The 21,030-nt window shown below is 45.1% G+C and overlaps 11 non-coding genes across 11 annotated transcripts; all 11 read right to left on the reverse strand.

Annotated features, from left to right (window-relative positions):
* Positions 1 to 2,207: 2,207 nt before the first annotated feature.
* On the reverse strand, positions 2,208 to 2,398 carry LOC141222815 (U2 spliceosomal RNA). Its single transcript, XR_012290567.1, has one exon. It is a non-coding gene; the product is annotated as a U2 spliceosomal RNA (small nuclear RNA).
* A 1,124-nt stretch (positions 2,399 to 3,522) lies between these two features.
* Positions 3,523 to 3,712, reverse strand: LOC141222861 (U2 spliceosomal RNA). The gene has a single exon (XR_012290604.1). It is a non-coding gene; the product is annotated as a U2 spliceosomal RNA (small nuclear RNA).
* Positions 3,713 to 9,884: 6,172 nt separating this feature from the next.
* Positions 9,885 to 10,075, reverse strand: LOC141222763 (U2 spliceosomal RNA). The gene has a single exon (XR_012290517.1). It is a non-coding gene; the product is annotated as a U2 spliceosomal RNA (small nuclear RNA).
* Positions 10,076 to 11,193: 1,118 nt separating this feature from the next.
* Positions 11,194 to 11,384, reverse strand: LOC141222379 (U2 spliceosomal RNA). The gene has a single exon (XR_012290151.1). It is a non-coding gene; the product is annotated as a U2 spliceosomal RNA (small nuclear RNA).
* Positions 11,385 to 12,502: 1,118 nt separating this feature from the next.
* On the reverse strand, positions 12,503 to 12,693 carry LOC141222764 (U2 spliceosomal RNA). Its single transcript, XR_012290518.1, has one exon. It is a non-coding gene; the product is annotated as a U2 spliceosomal RNA (small nuclear RNA).
* Positions 12,694 to 13,811: 1,118 nt separating this feature from the next.
* LOC141222390 (U2 spliceosomal RNA) lies at positions 13,812 to 14,002 on the reverse strand. Its single transcript, XR_012290162.1, has one exon. It is a non-coding gene; the product is annotated as a U2 spliceosomal RNA (small nuclear RNA).
* Positions 14,003 to 15,120: 1,118 nt separating this feature from the next.
* On the reverse strand, positions 15,121 to 15,311 carry LOC141222402 (U2 spliceosomal RNA). Its single transcript, XR_012290174.1, has one exon. It is a non-coding gene; the product is annotated as a U2 spliceosomal RNA (small nuclear RNA).
* Positions 15,312 to 16,432: 1,121 nt separating this feature from the next.
* On the reverse strand, positions 16,433 to 16,623 carry LOC141222414 (U2 spliceosomal RNA). The gene has a single exon (XR_012290185.1). It is a non-coding gene; the product is annotated as a U2 spliceosomal RNA (small nuclear RNA).
* A 1,115-nt stretch (positions 16,624 to 17,738) lies between these two features.
* LOC141222425 (U2 spliceosomal RNA) lies at positions 17,739 to 17,929 on the reverse strand. The gene has a single exon (XR_012290196.1). It is a non-coding gene; the product is annotated as a U2 spliceosomal RNA (small nuclear RNA).
* A 1,121-nt stretch (positions 17,930 to 19,050) lies between these two features.
* LOC141222817 (U2 spliceosomal RNA) lies at positions 19,051 to 19,241 on the reverse strand. Its single transcript, XR_012290569.1, has one exon. It is a non-coding gene; the product is annotated as a U2 spliceosomal RNA (small nuclear RNA).
* Positions 19,242 to 20,362: 1,121 nt separating this feature from the next.
* Positions 20,363 to 20,553, reverse strand: LOC141222727 (U2 spliceosomal RNA). Its single transcript, XR_012290483.1, has one exon. It is a non-coding gene; the product is annotated as a U2 spliceosomal RNA (small nuclear RNA).
* Between the last annotated feature and the right edge of the window lie 477 nt (positions 20,554 to 21,030).

A 21,030-nucleotide genomic window follows, 5' to 3' on the forward strand; every position in this document is an offset into this window, starting at 1 on the left:
CACCTCCCGAGGCTCCAGGCTGTTGTTCCTCCTCCTGAGGGGTGGTCTGATTGGCCCGTCCATTCCCGGATGTCTTGGACTTCTCCTTTTGTTTTTGTTCATCCTCTCTGAACCTGTGAGGGCAAGAAAAATAGAAATGACCAGGTGTCCGACAAAAAGAGCATTTTTTTTCATTTGGGCACTCCTTTGTGTCATGTTCAGTACTGGCACAATTTCTACAAGTGGCACCACAACTATCCTTAGAGTGCCCATAGAGACCACAATACCTACAGAAAAGTGGCATTCCTGAGAAAAAAAAATCCCCATTAGTTTGCCCTATTTTAAATCGAGCTGGAGGAAGTCTCACACCTCCAGGGAATTTAGGGTCTCTTTCACATTTTACTAAAAACTTCCATTTTGAGGTCCAGATGTTAAACTCATTCAACACTTTCCCAATCAATTTCACACTTTTAAAATAAACTGACAAAAAGGAAATAACCTCTGGTGCTGTTATGAAGGGTGAGAAGATTTTCACAACCACCATCTTTACCTCATCCAGGACGTGCTCGATGATCTGAATCCCTTTTAGACCAGGGCTATTTTCTACCGACTTAACTCTGGACAAAACATCTTTGAAAATACCTTCGCCAGTAAAGGTTACATCATAATCTCCACGTCGAGGATAATCCTGGATAGAAAGGATTTCGTTGGTTCTGACGTGGAGCAGTTTCTCAAGCACGTCCTGGACTACATATCCCAGATTCCGCATATCGGAACCACCAGCCGTAAAGCGGACCCTTATGGTGTTCTTAAGCCTCGCATATAGAGGCACGAGGTTGGGGTCAACCTCCATGGTATGGCGCAACAAAATGCAAATTGCAACCGCCTGCAATCTGCGCCTTCAGAGCTTTGAGATAAAGCACCTGAAGGCTGGGGGATCGCTGCCCGTTACCCTAGGACTAATCCCTCTCCCTAATAGCAGCAGGCAGGTGAAGCCCACCGAAGTGGACGATCCTGCCAGGCCAAGGAGAGGGGTACCTGAGTGCCCTTCAACTGAAACCTCCTGCTGTGAAGCACTTGGTCTCAGCCAAAAGGCCGAGAAGCGATAACCAGAATTGGTTTCAAACTACGGAGCCACCCAAGGATCCTGAAAAGTCCATTTGTGGAGATGAGCTCCTGGACTCCCGTTAAGAAGACATGTTGTCAACCTCTAGATCCCTTACATGCCTGCACTTTTCGGCTTGCTGCTGCTGCAATCCACGCGTTTTAGATCTGCATAACTCCACCTCTTTAAACACAGCACCTTCACCCCCTGCTGTTCCCACCCGCCTCAACACCGTTGGAAGGGAGGAGAACCAATTAAGGCGGGGGGTGGGGTGGAACGAGCAGCTGTCTACCCTTAGCAGGAGGGCTGCTGATTACATACCTCTCCTGCTGCTGCTGCTGCTGCTGCTGGCTGTCCAGCAGCAGACTGAAGGTGGCTGCTGCTGTGCGCAGGTATATAAAGGCTCAGAGCCTATTATGACACGCGCAGCCAGCGTTCCATTACCACATTCCATCTACTGCAGGCAGGATACCTGGCTGGCTGAATGTCGCTGAGAAGCTCACAGAGACCGCCATAAGCAACAGTTTAACAGAATGCCACAGACTAATCAACCAAACTTTTTGGGTTGGGTTCTCTTTTATAGTCTGCAGGCATTAAATGAAAGAAGTCAGTGTTCCAGCAGAGGGAGACAACGTTTCAGAAAAGGCATTGTAGCAAACCAAAAAAGAAATTTTAAGCGCAGCAGAGTAACCAGCGCACATACCTGTTAGCTCAGGTGAGTTTAAAAGGCTGCTGTTGATAACAAGGGCATTTGCTAAATAGATGGTGTGTGTGCAACAATATACTGAAAGGTCAATTATATTGTGCAGCTTATCTCACCACCTGTAGTTATTTAGGTGAAAGCTCCAAAATGCTTGCCTAATATGTCTGTTTATCCAAAAGGAAGTAAAAAGGGAGAGCTAGAAAGATAGCATTTCATTACATTACATGGCAATGCAATGCACAGTTGCTGAAGTTGAACCAAAATGAGCTTGTAATCTGGCTTCTGCAACTTTGAACATGAAAAATCCAATGAGGAGAAGAAAAGCAAAGCCAAAGAGTCCATCCCAAAATCCGACAAACAAGCAAAATGAACAAAAAACATTGAATTCAATTCTTTCTGATTTTAGAAACTGCATTAAAGAAGGGGTGCACCGGTCCTGGAGATACTGCAATACCAGGTCAATGCGTGGAGTGGACAGAGAAAGCTCTTTTTCCATCTCCCTGTTCTAAAAATCCATTTAATATATGGTCCCCAGATAGGGGGTGTATCAGATATTAAACTGATAAGAACAGATACTACACTTGATCTTAGCCAAAAGGCCGAGAAGCGATAACCAGAATTGGTTTCAAACTACGGAGCCACCCAAGGATCCTGAAAAGTCCATTTGTGGAGATGAGCTCCTGGACTCCCGTTAAGAAGACATGTTGTCAACCTCTAGATCCCTTACATGCCTGCACTTTTCGGCTTGCTGCTGCTGCAATCCACGCGTTTTAGATCTGCATAACTCCACCTCTTTAAACACAGCACCTTCACCCCCTGCTGTTCCCACCCGCCTCAACACCGTTGGAAGGGAGGAGAACCAATTAAGGCGGGGGGTGGGGTGGAACGAGCAGCTGTCTACCCTTAGCAGGAGGGCTGCTGATTACATACCTCTCCTGCTGCTGCTGCTGCTGCTGCTGCTGGCTGTCCAGCAGCAGACTGAAGGTGGCTGCTGCTGTGCACAGGTATATAAAGGCTCAGAGCCTATTATGACACGCGCAGCCAGCGTTCCATTGCCACATTCCATCTACTGCAGGCAGGATACCTGGCTGGCTGAATGTCGCTGAGAAGCTCACAGAGACCGCCATAAGCAACAGTTTAACAGAATGCCACAGACTAATCAACCAAACTTTTTGGGTTGGGTTCTCTTTTATAGTCTGCAGGCATTAAATGAAAGAAGTCAGTGTTCCAGCAGAGGGAGACAACGTTTCAGAAAAGGCATTGTAGCAAACCAAAAAAGAAATTTTAAGCGCAGCAGAGTAACCAGCGCACATACCTGTTAGCTCAGGTGAGTTTAAAAGGCTGCTGTTGATAACAAGGGCATTTGCTAAATAGATGGTGTGTGTGCAACAATATACTGAAAGGTCAATTATATTGTGCAGCTTATCTCACCACCTGTAGTTATTTAGGTGAAAGCTCCAAAATGCTTGCCTAATATGTCTGTTTATCCAAAAGGAAGTAAAAAGGGAGAGCTAGAAAGATAGCATTTCATTACATTACATGGCAATGCAATGCACAGTTGCTGAAGTTGAACCAAAATGAGCTTGTAATCTGGCTTCTGGAACTTTGAACATGAAAAATCCAATGAGGAGAAGAAAAGCAAAGCCAAAGAGTCCATCCCAAAATCCGACAAACAAGCAAAATGAACAAAAAACATTGAATTCAATTCTTTCTGATTTTAGAAACTGCATTAAAGAAGGGGTGCACCGGTCCTGGAGATACTGCAATACCAGGTCAATGCGTGGAGTGGACAGAGCAAGCTCTTTTTCCATCTCCCTGTTCTAAAAATCCATTTAATATATGGTCCCCAGATAGGGGACGTATCAGATATTAAACTGATAAGAACAGATCAGGTTTCAACATAATTTATTAAGTGCGTAAAAGATGGTTTACAATCAAAAACAACAACACAAACAGTACATTATTAAAACACAGAATTCCACCCATAAAAACCCCATATACGATTAGCATCCCTCCTCCCAATACATTTGACATCCCTCAAGTAATAAATATACATCTGGCTAAAAGCAATTTTAAGACAATCCTTCACAGAAATAGCATCACGTTTAAAAAGTAAAATATTGCGTGCCTTCCAAAGGGCGTCTTTAAAACAGTTAATCATACACCAACATATACAATACTGTTGAGGGGTCGGACATTTAAAAAGGCCATATAAAACATATTCATGGTTAAAATCTCTTAAACCGCAAGTCCATTTTAAAAGAATCCCAACTTTGTGCCAAAGTTCCTGTGCAAATGGGCAATTCCACATAAGGTGCAAGGTGGTTTCGTCATTAACACATGAGTCTCTGGGGCATTTGGCTCTGGCCACCAGGCCTCTCCTGTGGTGAAACTCTCTGGTGGGGAGGCACTGGTGGACCACCATCCATGCGATGTCCTTATGTCCATTTGCTAAGAATTTCCCGAAGACATTCTTCCAAACTTGCTTCGATCTCTCTTCTGAGAAATTTACTATGGGGGTCACATCTTCATTCCTCCTCAGAAAAGATAAAAGCTTCTTGCGGTCTTTAAAAATGTCCATATTAAAATCACCAAGGCTATAAAATCGAACAGTCTTTTCTAAGATTGCTTGGTGTTTGGGGGGGCATAGTAAAACAGGGGAATTCAACGACAACTTAAACCATCTTTTAAAAATCATCCCACAAGTATATTTTAAAAAATAACTTAGCGCACTATTACCATTAAAATGTTTGAAACAAAAGCAGAAATAATTTAAATACAAATAAATATGTAAATCGGGGACATCCCTTCCGCCGTTCATTTTATTCTTCCTCATTATTTCTCGCCTTAATTTTTCCATTTTGGAGTTCCATAAAAACATAAAGATCATCCTAGTCATTTTTTTAATTAAAACATCAGAGGGGGGGTACACCATAGCTATATACAGTATGAGGGGTAACAACACTGATTTTATAATTAAAATTTTCCCCTCCATTGTTAGGGACCTCAAACCCCAAAATGATATTTTCTTTGACATTTTTTCTATGACATTCTCCCAGCTTTGAGTTCCCACATTCTCCTCGTTAAAAACAACTCCAAGAATTTTTACATTGTCTCGTTTTATAGTGAGCTGCGGGAGTTGGGCGGTGTCCCAGGATCCCAAAGTCAGACATTCAGATTTATTTAAATTAAGTTTAAACCCGGATGCCTGGGAAAAAAATTCAATGCGCAACACCGCCCTCCGGAGGGAAGCAGGGTCCACGCACACAACCGTCACGTCATCCATGTAGCCAAAGACTCTCACATCACTGCCACCTCCGCCAGGAACAGGAACCCCTCTAATCACTTTGTCTTTCCTTATTGCGCTCAGCAGGGGCTCCATGGCGCAGATGAACAGGATGGGCGACAAGGGGCATCCCTGCTTCACTCCGGACTCAAGGGGAACTCCATCTGTTAAAAAGCCATTAAGAGAAATTTGACTAAAACAATTTTTATATAAAATCTTAATACAATTTAAAAGCATATTAGGGATACCCATTCTTTTTAAAACTCTAAAAAGAAATCTATGAGAGACTCTATCGAAAGCTTTTTCAAAATCTAGGGCTAAAAGAGCTACATTTTGACCCCGGTCTCTGGAATACCAAATTACATCCCTTAATACGTTTAAAACCTCTGAAATACTTCTGCCTGGTACACTACAAACCTGCTCAGGCTGGATTAGTTTGGCAATGACATTCCTGAGCCGGTTTGCAACCACCTTAGCAAGTACCTTGTAATCGACGTTTAGGAGAGTTATGGGTCTCCAATTCGCTAGAGCACTGCGATCACCTTTTTTATATATCAAAGACACCACTCCTCTCCTCCACGAAAATGGCAACTGTTCACAAATAAAAACTTCTTTAAAAAGCATAAAAAGGTCCTCTTTTAAAATGTCCCAAAAAGTAAGATAAAATTCTACAGGTAGTCCATCACACCCAGGTGCTTTGCCCTTAGAGAAACTTTTAAAAACATAAAATAATTCCTCTAAAACAATATCGCGTTCTAAAAACTCCTGGTCTGTAAAATTTAACTTAAAATCGAGATCATTAAGAGCATCAGATAAAAAGGACTCATCTATACACTTTTTACTAAAAAGATGCTTATAAAAGTTAAAAGTAGCATTCAACATTCCCTGCATAGATGTTTCACCCTCTAGATTTGTGATCACTTCTCTTTTATCCATGACTTTTTTGAAGAAGAAGCGAGAGCACTTCTCCCCCTCCTCCAAGTGCTGCACTCTAGAGTTAAAAATAATCTCTTTCCCCTTTGTGTCTATGCAGTTCTGAATTTCAGTTTTTAGGCCAGCAATATCATCTCCCACCTCCACCCCTAGCTCTTTGAATTTAAAAAGTGTTTGTAGTTTGGTGTTAAGATCACTAAAACATCTTTTTTTCTCTCTAGCTTTACGTCTCCCTGCTTTTATAAAAAACATTCTGACTTTTTTTTTCAAATTTTCCCACCAGGTTACCATAGGGGCATCAGAAGGTTTTTGTCGCCGCCAGGCTTGATAGGCTTTACAAAAGTCTTGTCGAATCAGAGGGTCCTCCAGCAGGTAAGTACTTAGACGCCAGAGGCCCCTGTTGACCCTCTGTTCATCCCGGTATTCTAGGTGCACCTCCAAGCCCTTATGGTCAGAAAATATATTTGATGTTAAAACACATTTTACAGGGTTAAAATCATCTGATAGGAAAATAAAATCGATCCTGGAGGACACCCCTCTTCCGGACCACGTATAACCAGGGTCCGTCGGCAGGAGTGACCTCCACGCATCGCATAATTTAAAATCAGTTATAAAATCTTTCAATAGATGACATGACTTATCCAATTTGCGTAAAGGGTCACCCCCCGCTCGTTGTTCACTAGCACAAAGACAATTAAAATCACCCCCTACAATCAGGGGAGATGACCCAGTACAGTACAATGGCAATATCCCAAATAAATTAATTCTCTCTTGCTTATCAGGGGAAGCATAAACATTCATTACACGTAGGGTAAAACCATTAAATTTAAAATGCACTAAAACCACTCTGCCTGGTACTATTTCTGTGACAGTATTTATAGCAATATTTCTCCCACGACAGAGGAAGCCCACCCCCGCTGACTTGTTGTCATTGGAGCCAGACCAGATGGAGGGCCCCAGTCTCCAATCTATCTTGATGTCATTATAATTTAGTGCATGTTGTATCCCGCATTCCTGTAATAAACATATGTCAAAGTCAGTGGTTTCTAAGTACTTAAATAGAGCAGCCCTACGAACTGGGCTCTTTAATGACCTCACATTCAGTGAGACAAGTCTTAATGTGGGCATTCATAGGTCAGGGTGGTGGATCTTCCATGAGGACACCTGACTCAAAGCCCTGTATGCCAAATTGCTCCAGGACATCCGGGCTAGAGGACCCAAATGACTCGATATTCTGTGAGCCGGCGGTTGCCCCCTCGTAGGTCACGGTTCCCAGCCACATTCCAGAAGACGCTGGGGCTTCGACATTCCGTCTCTTTTTCGGGGCAGACTCCACTAGGTCACTGGTGCAGTCCTCCTCTTCCTCCACCTCCTCCAGGGGGAGAGACTGGTCCATCAGGATAAGATCACCAACACAGATTCCCTGATGTTCGCCACCTAGAAGCAAAGCCCCCTCATCTGGCTGGCTAATCGCCCTGGAAGATCCTGAGGCCATCGCTGCGTGGTCCCCTGTAGCCAACCGCACAGGGGCACCACCCTCCAGCCCAACAGGATCGGTATCGGGAACCATCGACACGGAGGATACCCTCCCAGAAGGAGGACCCCTCCGCTCCGGTCCATGCGAGGTCCGCCCATCGTTAAGGGACTTCGATGCAGGGGCCGCCCCAGAGGGGCCTCCGGCTCCCTGCTCCATCCCAGCCTTCTCGCCCTTCGAACCGCCCTCCGACGCCGGCCCGCCAGTGAAGACCGGCGGGCGCATCGGCTCAGCTGCAGAAGATGCAGCTTCTGCGTAAGTCCTGGTCCTGTTGGGGCATCCTCGGAACATGTGCCCCGCCTCACCACAAAGATTGCATTTCCTCCCAGCGGGACAGTCCTTCATTAAATGTCCGTAACAGCTGCAATTATTGCAGCGGTCTACTTTCCTGCCCGTGCAGGACGTTTGGGTATGACCCATTTGTCCACAGTTCCTGCAACATACCGGCATTCCAGGGTAAAATAAGTAGCCTCTGCTCTTACCGATCACAAATGTTGAGGGAGGGTGTAGCATTCCTCCCACTCCGCTTGGGTCCCTCTTTAGACGGGCCATGTACCTCCTCTTGCCGCACCAGAAGCCTACCGCGTTCTTCACAGTGCCCAGGTATCTCAGATCATCACAATAACGGATAAGGTAGGTCGAGATGTCTGCAGCTTCCACAAAGGGGTTCGGGAAATGCACCACGATAGGGATCTCGTCATAGGCATACAAGAGACAAAAGGTTAGTCCATCCAATTCATCTAAGTAGTTTTTCTCATTTGCCTTTTGTACGAGTTGGTGACAGCATCCCTGGCTCTTGAAGGTGATGGTGTAAGTCCCCTTGTACTCATTGTCCTGGAAGCAGAATATGTCTTCCCGCCGAAACTCCAGAACTCCAAGCAGAATCCTATGGCAGATGTAGACCAAGTTCTTCTCCGTCCTCGATCCTGCTCCAACTTCAATCCTCACGGTGTTCCGCATCCGGGCATCACCCGATGAATATGTGAGCGTTGCCGGCATCCTTCACTCAGGAACGTACCGACTCTTCTCTCTGAAAGGCGCAAGCCTTCATGGGATCCCTTCCCGTTGCTCCTGGACTAATCCTTCCTCCCAATAGCAGCAGGGGGGTTAAGTCCCTCCGAAGAGGAACGATCCCCCCAGGGCGAGAGAAAGGGTACCAAGAGCACCTCACAGGCAAGACCACACAGGTAAACCTGATAGATCGTGCCAAAAGGCCGAGAAGCGATAACCAGAATTGGTTTCAAACTACGGAGCCACCCAAGGATCCTGAAAAGTCCATTTGTGGAGATGAGCTCCTGGACTCCCGTTAAGAAGACATGTTGTCAACCTCTAGATCCCTTACATGCCTGCACTTTTCGGCTTGCTGCTGCTGCAATCCACGCGTTTTAGATCTGCATAACTCCACCTCTTTAAACACAGCACCTTCACCCCCTGCTGTTCCCACCCGCCTCAACACCGTTGGAAGGGAGGAGAACCAATTAAGGCGGGGGGTGGGGTGGAACGAGCAGCTGTCTACCCTTAGCAGGAGGGCTGCTGATTACATACCTCTCCTGCTGCTGCTGCTGCTGCTGGCTGTCCAGCAGCAGACTGAAGGTGGCTGCTGCTGTGCACAGGTATATAAAGGCTCAGAGCCTATTATGACACGCGCAGCCAGCGTTCCATTGCCACATTCCATCTACTGCAGGCAGGATACCTGGCTGGCTGAATGTCGCTGAGAAGCTCACAGAGACCGCCATAAGCAACAGTTTAACAGAATGCCACAGACTAATCAACCAAACTTTTTGGGTTGGGTTCTCTTTTATAGTCTGCAGGCATTAAATGAAAGAAGTCAGTGTTCCAGCAGAGGGAGACAACGTTTCAGAAAAGGCATTGTAGCAAACCAAAAAAGAAATTTTAAGCGCAGCAGAGTAACCAGCGCACATACCTGTTAGCTCAGGTGAGTTTAAAAGGCTGCTGTTGATAACAAGGGCATTTGCTAAATAGATGGTGTGTGTGCAACAATATACTGAAAGGTCAATTATATTGTGCAGCTTATCTCACCACCTGTAGTTATTTAGGTGAAAGCTCCAAAATGCTTGCCTAATATGTCTGTTTATCCAAAAGGAAGTAAAAAGGGAGAGCTAGAAAGATAGCATTTCATTACATTACATGGCAATGCAATGCACAGTTGCTGAAGTTGAACCAAAATGAGCTTGTAATCTGGCTTCTGCAACTTTGAACATGAAAAATCCAATGAGGAGAAGAAAAGCAAAGCCAAAGAGTCCATCCCAAAATCCGACAAACAAGCAAAATGAACAAAAAACATTGAATTCAATTCTTTCTGATTTTAGAAACTGCATTAAAGAAGGGGTGCACCGGTCCTGGAGATACTGCAATACCAGGTCAATGCGTGGAGTGGACAGAGCAAGCTCTTTTTCCATCTCCCTGTTCTAAAAATCCATTTACTATATGGTCCCCAGATAGGGGACGTATCAGATATTAAACTGATAAGAACAGATACTACACTTGATCTTAGCCAAAAGGCCGAGAAGCGATAACCAGAATTGGTTTCAAACTACGGAGCCACCCAAGGATCCTGAAAAGTCCATTTGTGGAGATGAGCTCCTGGACTCCTGTTAAGAAGACATGTTGTCAACCTCTAGATCCCTTACATGCCTGCACATTTCGGCTTGCTGCTGCTGCAATCCACGCGTTTTAGATCTGCATAACTCCACCTCTTTAAACACAGCACCTTCACCCCCTGCTGTTCCCACCCGCCTCAACACCGTTGGAAGGGAGGAGAACCAATTAAGGCGGGGGGTGGGGTGGAACGAGCAGCTGTCTACCCTTAGCAGGAGGGCTGCTGATTACATACCTCTCCTGCTACTGCTGCTGCTGCTGGCTGTCCAGCAGCAGACTGAAGGTGGCTGCTGCTTTGCACAGGTATATAAAGGCTCAGAGCCTATTATGACACGCGCAGCCAGCGTTCCATTGCCACATTCCATCTACTGCAGGCAGGATACCTGGCTGGCTGAATGTCGCTGAGAAGCTCACAGAGACCGCCATAAGCAACAGTTTAACAGAATGCCACAGACTAATCAACCAAACTTTTTGGGTTGGGTTCTCTTTTATAGTCTGCAGGCATTAAATGAAAGAAGTCAGTGTTCCAGCAGAGGGAGACAACGTTTCAGAAAAGGCATTGTAGCAAACCAAAAAAGAAATTTTAAGCGCAGCAGAGTAACCAGCGCACATACCTGTTAGCTCAGGTGAGTTTAAAAGGCTGCTGTTGATAACAAGGGCATTTGCTAAATAGATGGTGTGTGTGCAACAATATACTGAAAGGTCAATTATATTGTGCAGCTTATCTCACCACCTGTAGTTATTTAGGTGAAAGCTCCAAAATGCTTGCCTAATATGTCTGTTTATCCAAAAGGAAGTAAAAAGGGAGAGCTAGAAAGATAGCATTTCATTACATTACATGGCAATGCAATGCACAGTTGCTGAAGTTGAACCAAAATGAGCTTGTAATCTGGCTTCTGCAACTTTGAACATGAAAAATCCAATGAGGAGAAGAAAAGCAAAGCCAAAGAGTCCATCCCAAAATCCGACAAACAAGCAAAATGAACAAAAAACATTGAATTCAATTCTTTCTGATTTTAGAAACTGCATTAAAGAAGGGGTGCACCGGTCCTGGAGATACTGCAATACCAGGTCAATGCGTGGAGTGGACAGAGCAAGCTCTTTTTCCATCTCCCTGTTCTAAAAATCCATTTAATATATGGTCCCCAGATAGGGGACGTATCAGATATTAAACTGATAAGAACAGATACTACACTTGATCTTAGCCAAAAGGCCGAGAAGCGATAACCAGAATTGGTTTCAAACTACGGAGCCACCCAAGGATCCTGAAAAGTCCATTTGTGGAGATGAGCTCCTGGACTCCCGTTAAGAAGACATGTTGTCAACCTCTAGATCCCTTACATGCCTGCACTTTTCGGCTTGCTGCTGCTGCAATCCACGCGTTTTAGATCTGCATAACTCCACCTCTTTAAACACAGCACCTTCACCCCCTGCTGTTCCCACCCGCCTCAACACCGTTGGAAGGGAGGAGAACCAATTAAGGCGGGGGGTGGGGTGGAACGAGCAGCTGTCTACCCTTAGCAGGAGGGCTGCTGATTACATACCTCTCCTGCTGCTGCTGCTGCTGCTGGCTGTCCAGCAGCAGACTGAAGGTGGCTGCTGCTGTGCACAGGTATATAAAGGCTCAGAGCCTATTATGACACGCGCAGCCAGCGTTCCATTGCCACATTCCATCTACTGCAGGCAGGATACCTGGCTGGCTGAATGTCGCTGAGAAGCTCACAGAGACCGCCATAAGCAACAGTTTAACAGAATGCCACAGACTAATCAACCAAACTTTTTGGGTTGGGTTCTCTTTTATAGTCTGCAGGCATTAAATGAAAGAAGTCAGTGTTCCAGCAGAGGGAGACAACGTTTCAGAAAAGGCATTGTAGCAAACCAAAAAAGAAATTTTAAGCGCAGCAGAGTAACCAGCGCACATACCTGTTAGCTCAGGTGAGTTTAAAAGGCTGCTGTTGATAACAAGGGCATTTGCTAAATAGATGGTGTGTGTGCAACAATATACTGAAAGGTCAATTATATTGTGCAGCTTATCTCACCACCTGTAGTTATTTAGGTGAAAGCTCCAAAATGCTTGCCTAATATGTCTGTTTATCCAAAAGGAAGTAAAAAGGGAGAGCTAGAAAGATAGCATTTCATTACATTACATGGCAATGCAATGCACAGTTGCTGATGTTGAACCAAAATGAGCTTGTAATCTGGCTTCTGCAACTTTGAACATGAAAAATCCAATGAGGAGAAGAAAAGCAAAGCCAAAGAGTCCATCCCAAAATCCGACAAACAAGCAAAATGAACAAAAAACATTGAATTCAATTCTTTCTGATTTTAGAAACTGCATTAAAGAAGGGGTGCACCGGTCCTGGAGATACTGCAATACCAGGTCAATGCGTGGAGTGGACAGAGCAAGCTCTTTTTCCATCTCCCTGTTCTAAAAATCCATTTACTATATGGTCCCCAGATAGGGGACGTATCAGATATTAAACTGATAAGAACAGATACTACACTTGATCTTAGCCAAAAGGCCGAGAAGCGATAACCAGAATTGGTTTCAAACTACGGAGCCACCCAAGGATCCTGAAAAGTCCATTTGTGGAGATGAGCTCCTGGACTCCCGTTAAGAAGACATGTTGTCAACCTCTAGATCCCTTACATGCCTGCACTTTTCGGCTTGCTGCTGCTGCAATCCACGCGTTTTAGATCTGCATAACTCTACCTCTTTAAACACAGCACCTTCACCCCCTGCTGTTCCCACCCGCCTCAACACCGTTGGAAGGGAGGAGAACCAATTAAGGCGGGGGGTGGGGTGGAACGAGCAGCTGTCTACCCTTAGCAGGAGGGCTGCTGATTACATACCTCTCCTGCTGCTGCTGCTGCTGCTGGCTGTCCAGCAGCAGACTGAAGGTGGCTGCTGCTGTGCACAGGTATATAAAGGCTCAGAGCCTATTATGACACGCGCAGCCAGCGTTCCATTGCCACATTCCATCTACTGCAGGCAGGATACCTGGCTGGCTGAATGTCGCTGAGAAGCTCACAGAGACCGCCATAAGCAACAGTTTAACAGAATGCCACAGACTAATCAACCAAACTTTTTGGGTTGGGTTCTCTTTTATAGTCTGCAGGCATTAAATGAAAGAAGTCAGTGTTCCAGCAGAGGGAGACAACGTTTCAGAAAAGGCATTGTAGCAAACCAAAAAAGAAATTTTAAGCGCAGCAGAGTAACCAGCGCACATACCTGTTAGCTCAGGTGAGTTTAAAAGGCTGCTGTTGATAACAAGGGCATTTGCTAAATAGATGGTGTGTGTGCAACAATATACTGAAAGGTCAATTATATTGTGCAGCTTATCTCACCACCTGTAGTTATTTAGGTGAAAGCTCCAAAATGCTTGCCTAATATGTCTGTTTATCCAAAAGGAAGTAAAAAGGGAGAGCTAGAAAGATAGCATTTCATTACATTACATGGCAATGCAATGCACAGTTGCTGAAGTTGAACCAAAATGAGCTTGTAATCTGGCTTCTGCAACTTTGAACATGAAAAATCCAATGAGGAGAAGAAAAGCAAAGCCAAAGAGTCCATCCCAAAATCCGACAAACAAGCAAAATGAACAAAAAACATTGAATTCAATTCTTTCTGATTTTAGAAACTGCATTAAAGAAGGGGTGCACCGGTCCTGGAGATACTGCAATACCAGGTCAATGCGTGGAGTGGACAGAGCAAGCTCTTTTTCCATCTCCCTGTTCTAAAAATCCATTTAATATATGGTCCCCAGATAGGGGACGTATCAGATATTAAACTGATAAGAACAGATACTACACTTGATCTTAGCCAAAAGGCCGAGAAGCGATAACCAGAATTGGTTTCAAACTACGGAGCCACCCAAGGATCCTGAAAAGTCCATTTGTGGAGATGAGCTCCTGGACTCCCGTTAAGAAGACATGTTGTCAACCTCTAGATCCCTTACATGCCTGCACTTTTCGGCTTGCTGCTGCTGCAATCCACGCGTTTTAGATCTGCATAACTCCACCTCTTTAAACACAGCACCTTCACCCCCTGCTGTTCCCACCCGCCTCAACACCGTTGGAAGGGAGGAGAACCAATTAAGGCGGGGGGTGGGGTGGAACGAGCAGCTGTCTACCCTTAGCAGGAGGGCTGCTGATTACATACCTCTCCTGCTGCTGCTGCTGCTGCTGGCTGTCCAGCAGCAGACTGAAGGTGGCTGCTGCTGTGCACAGGTATATAAAGGCTCAGAGCCTATTATGACACGCGCAGCCAGCGTTCCATTGCCACATTCCATCTACTGCAGGCAGGATACCTGGCTGGCTGAATGTCGCTGAGAAGCTCACAGAGACCGCCATAAGCAACAGTTTAACAGAATGCCACAGACTAATCAACCAAACTTTTTGGGTTGGGTTCTCTTTTATAGTCTGCAGGCATTAAATGAAAGAAGTCAGTGTTCCAGCAGAGGGAGACAACGTTTCAGAAAAGGCATTGTAGCAAACCAAAAAAGAAATTTTAAGCGCAGCAGAGTAACCAGCGCACATACCTGTTAGCTCAGGTGAGTTTAAAAGGCTGCTGTTGATAACAAGGGCATTTGCTAAATAGATGGTGTGTGTGCAACAATATACTGAAAGGTCAATTATATTGTGCAGCTTATCTCACCACCTGTAGTTATTTAGGTGAAAGCTCCAAAATGCTTGCCTAATATGTCTGTTTATCCAAAAGGAAGTAAAAAGGGAGAGCTAGAAAGATAGCATTTCATTACATTACATGGCAATGCAATGCACAGTTGCTGAAGTTGAACCAAAATGAGCTTGTAATCTGGCTTCTGCAACTTTGAACATGAAAAATCCAATGAGGAGAAGAAAAGCAAAGCCAAAGAGTCCATCCCAAAATCCGACAAACAAGCAAAATGAACAAAAAACATTGAATTCAATTCTTTCTGATTTTAGAAACTGCATTAAAGAAGGGGTGCACCGGTCCTGGAGATACTGCAATACCAGGTCAATGCGTGGAGTGGACAGAGCAAGCTCTTTTTCCATCTCCCTGTTCTAAAAATCCATTTAATATATGGTCCCCAGATAGGGGACGTATCAGATATTAAACTGATAAGAACAGATACTACACTTGATCTTAGCCAAAAGGCCGAGAAGCGATAACCAGAATTGGTTTCAAACTACGGAGCCACCCAAGGATCCTGAAAAGTCCATTTGTGGAGATGAGCTCCTGGACTCCCGTTAAGAAGACATGTTGTCAACCTCTAGATCCCTTACATGCCTGCACTTTTCGGCTTGCTGCTGCTGCAATCCACGCGTTTTAGATCTGCATAACTCCACCTCTTTAAACACAGCACCTTCACCCCCTGCTGTTCCCACCCGCCTCAACACCGTTGGAAGGGAGGAGAACCAATTAAGGCGGGGGGTGGGGTGGAACGAGCAGCTGTCTACCCTTAGCAGGAGGGCTGCTGATTACATACCTCTCCTGCTGCTGCTGCTGCTGCTGCTGGCTGTCCAGCAGCAGACTGAAGGTGGCTGCTGCTGTGCACAGGTATATAAAGGCTCAGAGCCTATTATGACACGCGCAGCCAGCGTTCCATTGCCACATTCCATCTACTGCAGGCAGGATACCTGGCTGGCTGAATGTCGCTGAGAAGCTCACAGAGACCGCCATAAGCAACAGTTTAACAGAATGCCACAGACTAATCAACCAAACTTTTTGGGTTGGGTTCTCTTTTATAGTCTGCAGGCATTAAATGAAAGAAGTCAGTGTTCCAGCAGAGGGAGACAACGTTTCAGAAAAGGCATTGTAGCAAACCAAAAAAGAAATTTTAAGCGCAGCAGAGTAACTAGCGCACATACCTGTTAGCTCAGGTGAGTTTAAAAGGCTGCTGTTGATAACAAGGGCATTTGCTAAATAGATGGTGTGTGTGCAACAATATACTGAAAGGTCAATTATATTGTGCAGCTTATCTCACCACCTGTAGTTATTTAGGTGAAAGCTCCAAAATGCTTGCCTAATATGTCTGTTTATCCAAAAGGAAGTAAAAAGGGAGAGCTAGAAAGATAGCATTTCATTACATTACATGGCAATGCAATGCACAGTTGCTGAAGTTGAACCAAAATGAGCTTGTAATCTGGCTTCTGCAACTTTGAACATGAAAAATCCAATGAGGAGAAGAAAAGCAAAGCCAAAGAGTCCATCCCAAAATCCGACAAACAAGCAAAATGAACAAAAAACATTGAATTCAATTCTTTCTGATTTTAGAAACTGCATTAAAGAAGGGGTGCACCGGTCCTGGAGATACTGCAATACCAGGTCAATGCGTGGAGTGGACAGAGCAAGCTCTTTTTCCATCTCCCTGTTCTAAAAATCCATTTAATATATGGTCCCCAGATAGGGGACGTATCAGATATTAAACTGATAAGAACAGATACTACACTTGATCTTAGCCAAAAGGCCGAGAAGCGATAACCAGAATTGGTTTCAAACTACGGAGCCACCCAAGGATCCTGAAAAGTCCATTTGTGGAGATGAGCTCCTGGACTCCCGTTAAGAAGACATGTTGTCAACCTCTAGATCCCTTACATGCCTGCACTTTTCGGCTTGCTGCTGCTGAAATCCACGCATTTTAGATCTGCATAACTCCACCTCTTTAAACACAGCACCTTCACCCCCTGCTGTTCCCACCCGCCTCAACACCGTTGGAAGGGAGGAGAACCAATTAAGGCGGGGGGTGGGGTGGAACGAGCAGCTGTCTACCCTTAGCAGGAGGGCTGCTGATTACATACCTCTCCTGCTGCTGCTGCTGCTGGCTGTCCAGCAGCAGACTGAAGGTGGCTGCTGCTGTGCACAGGTATATAAAGGCTCAGAGCCTATTATGACACGCGCAGCCAGCGTTCCATTGCCACATTCCATCTACTGCAGGCAGGATACCTGGCTGGCTGAATGTCGCTGAGAAGCTCACAGAGACCGCCATAAGCAACAGTTTAACAGAATGCCACAGACTAATCAACCAAACTTTTTGGGTTGGGTTCTCTTTTATAGTCTGCAGGCATTAAATGAAAGAAGTCAGTGTTCCAGCAGAGGGAGACAACGTTTCAGAAAAGGCATTGTAGCAAACCAAAAAAGAAATTTTAAGCGCAGCAGAGTAACCAGCGCACATACCTGTTAGCTCAGGTGAGTTTAAAAGGCTGCTGTTGATAACAAGGGCATTTGCTAAATAGATGGTGTGTGTGCAACAATATACTGAAAGGTCAATTATATTGTGCAGCTTATCTCACCACCTGTAGTTATTTAGGTGAAAGCTCCAAAATGCTTGCCTAATATGTCTGTTTATCCAAAAGGAAGTAAAAAGGGAGAGCTAGAAAGATAGCATTTCATTACATTACATGGCAATGCAATGCACAGTTGCTGAAGTTGAACCAAAATGAGCTTGTAATCTGGCTTCTGCAACTTTGAACATGAAAAATCCAATGAGGAGAAGAAAAGCAAAGCCAAAGAGTCCATCCCAAAATCCGACAAACAAGCAAAATGAACAAAAAACATTGAATTCAATTCTTTCTGATTTTAGAAACTGCATTAAAGAAGGGGTGCACCGGTCCTGGAGATACTGCAATACCAGGTCAATGCGTGGAGTGGACAGAGCAAGCTCTTTTTCCATCTCCCTGTTCTAAAAATCCATTTAATATATGGTCCCCAGATAGGGGACGTATCAGATATTAAACTGATAAGAACAGATACTACACTTGATCTTAGCCAAAAGGCCGAGAAGCGATAACCAGAATTGGTTTCAAACTACGGAGCCACCCAAGGATCCTGAAAAGTCCATTTGTGGAGATGAGCTCCTGGACTCCCGTTAAGAAGACATGTTGTCAACCTCTAGATCCCTTACATGCCTGCACTTTTCGGCTTGCTGCTGCTGCAATCCACGCGTTTTAGATCTGCATAACTCCACCTCTTTAAACACAGCACCTTCACCCCCTGCTGTTCCCACCCGCCTCAACACCGTTGGAAGGGAGGAGAACCAATTAAGGCGGGGGGTGGGGTGGAACGAGCAGCTGTCTACCCTTAGCAGGAGGGCTGCTGATTACATACCTCTCCTGCTGCTGCTGCTGCTGCTGCTGGCTGTCCAGCAGCAGACTGAAGGTGGCTGCTGCTGTGCACAGGTATATAAAGGCTCAGAGCCTATTATGACACGCGCAGCCAGCGTTCCATTGCCACATTCCATCTACTGCAGGCAGGATACCTGGTTGGCTGAATGTCGCTGAGAAGCTCACAGAGACCGCCATAAGCAACAGTTTAACAGAATGCCACAGACTAATCAACCAAACTTTTTGGGTTGGGTTCTCTTTTATAGTCTGCAGGCATTAAATGAAAGAAGTCAGTGTTCCAGCAGAGGGAGACAACGTTTCAGAAAAGGCATTGTAGCAAACCAAAAAAGAAATTTTAAGCGCAGCAGAGTAACCAGCGCACATACCTGTTAGCTCAGGTGAGTTTAAAAGGCTGCTGTTGATAACAAGGGCATTTGCTAAATAGATGGTGTGTGTGCAACAATATACTGAAAGGTCAATTATATTGTGCAGCTTATCTCACCACCTGTAGTTATTTAGGTGAAAGCTCCAAAATGCTTGCCTAATATGTCTGTTTATCCAAAAGGAAGTAAAAAGGGAGAGCTAGAAAGATAGCATTTCATTACATTACATGGCAATGCAATGCACAGTTGCTGAAGTTGAACCAAAATGAGCTTGTAATCTGGCTTCTGCAACTTTGAACATGAAAAATCCAATGAGGAGAAGAAAAGCAAAGCCAAAGAGTCCATCCCAAAATCCGACAAACAAGCAAAATGAACAAAAAACATTGAATTCAATTCTTTCTGATTTTAGAAACTGCATTAAAGAAGGGGTGCACCGGTCCTGGAGATACTGCAATACCAGGTCAATGCGTGGAGTGGACAGAGCAAGCTCTTTTTCCATCTCCCTGTTCTAAAAATCCATTTAATATATGGTCCCCAGATAGGGGACATATCAGATATTAAACTGATAAGAACAGATACTACACTTGATCTTAGCCAAAAGGCCGAGAAGCGATAACCAGAATTGGTTTCAAACTACGGAGCCACCCAAGGATCCTGAAAAGTCCATTTGTGGAGATGAGCTCCTGGACTCCCGTTAAGAAGACATGTTGTCAACCTCTAGATCCCTTACATGCCTGCACTTTTCGGCTTGCTGCTGCTGCAATCCACGCGTTTTAGATCTGCATAACTCCACCTCTTTAAACACAGCACCTTCACCCCCTGCTGTTCCCACCCGCCTCAACACCGTTGGAAGGGAGGAGAACCAATTAAGGCAGGGGGTGGGGTGGAACGAGCAGCTGTCTACCCTTAGCAGGAGGGCTGCTGATTACATACCTCTCCTGCTGCTGCTGCTGCTGCTGCTGGCTGTCCAGCAGCAGACTGAAGGTGGCTGCTGCTGTGCACAGGTATATAAAGGCTCAGAGCCTATTATGACACGCGCAGCCAGCGTTCCATTGCCACATTCCATCTACTGCAGGCAGGATACCTGGCTGGCTGAATGTCGCTGAGAAGCTCACAGAGACCGCCATAAGCAACAGTTTAACAGAATGCCACAGACTAATCAACCAAACTTTTTGGGTTGGGTTCTCTTTTATAGTCTGCAGGCATTAAATGAAAGAAGTCAGTGTTCCAGCAGAGGGAGACAACGTTTCAGAAAAGGCATTGTAGCAAACCAAAAAAGAAATTTTAAGCGCAGCAGAGTAACCAGCGCACATACCTGTTAGCTCAGGTGAGTTTAAAAGGCTGCTGTTGATAACAAGGGCATTTGCTAAATAGATGGTGTGTGTGCAACAATATACTGAAAGGTCAATTATATTGTGCAGCTTATCTCACCACCTGTAGTTATTTAGGTGAAAGCTCCAAAATGCTTGCCTAATATGTCTGTTTATCCAAAAGGAAGTAAAAAGGGAGAGCTAGAAAGATAGCATTTCATTACATTACATGGCAATGCAATGCACAGTTGCTGAAGTTGAACCTAAATGAGCTTGTAATCTGGCTTCTGCAACTTTGAACATGAAAAATCCAATGAGGAGAAGAAAAGCAAAGCCAAAGAGTCCATCCCAAAATCCGACAAACAAGCAAAATGAACAAAAAACATTGAATTCAATTCTTTCTGATTTTAGAAACTGCATTAAAGAAGGGGTGCACCGGTCCTGGAGATACTGCAATACCAGGTCAATGCATGGAGTGGACAGAGCAAGCTCTTTTTCCATCTCCCTGTTCTAAAAATCCATTTAATATATGGTCCCCAGATAGGGGACGTATCAGATATTAAACTGATAAGAACAGATACTACACTTGATCTTAGCCAAAAGGCCGAGAAGCGATAACCAGAATTGGTTTCAAAGTACGGAGCCACCCAAGGATCCTGAAAAGTCCATTTGTGGAGATGAGCTCCTGGACTCCCGTTAAGAAGACATGTTGTCAACCTCTAGATCCCTTACATGCCTGCACTTTTCGGCTTGCTGCTGCTGCAATCCACGCGTTTTAGATCTGCATAACTCCACCTCTTTAAACACAGCACCTTCACCCCCTGCTGTTCCCACCCGCCTCAACACCGTTGGAAGGGAGGAGAACCAATTAAGGCGGGGGGTGGGGTGGAACGAGCAGCTGTCTACCCTTAGCAGGAGGGCTGCTGATTACATACCTCTCCTGCTGCTGCTGCTGCTGCTGGCTGTCCAGCAGCAGACTGAAGGTGGCTGCTGCTGTGCACAGGTATATAAAGGCTCAGAGCCTATTATGACACGCGCAGCCAGCGTTCCATTGCCACATTCCATCTACTGCAGGCAGGATACCTGGCTGGCT

The sequence above is a fragment of the Phyllobates terribilis genome, unplaced genomic scaffold, assembly GCF_046119375.1.
Source record: "Phyllobates terribilis strain yellow unplaced genomic scaffold, ASM4611937v1 Scaffold_361__1_contigs__length_1927384, whole genome shotgun sequence".
NCBI classification, from domain to species: Eukaryota; Metazoa; Chordata; class Amphibia; order Anura; family Dendrobatidae; genus Phyllobates; species Phyllobates terribilis.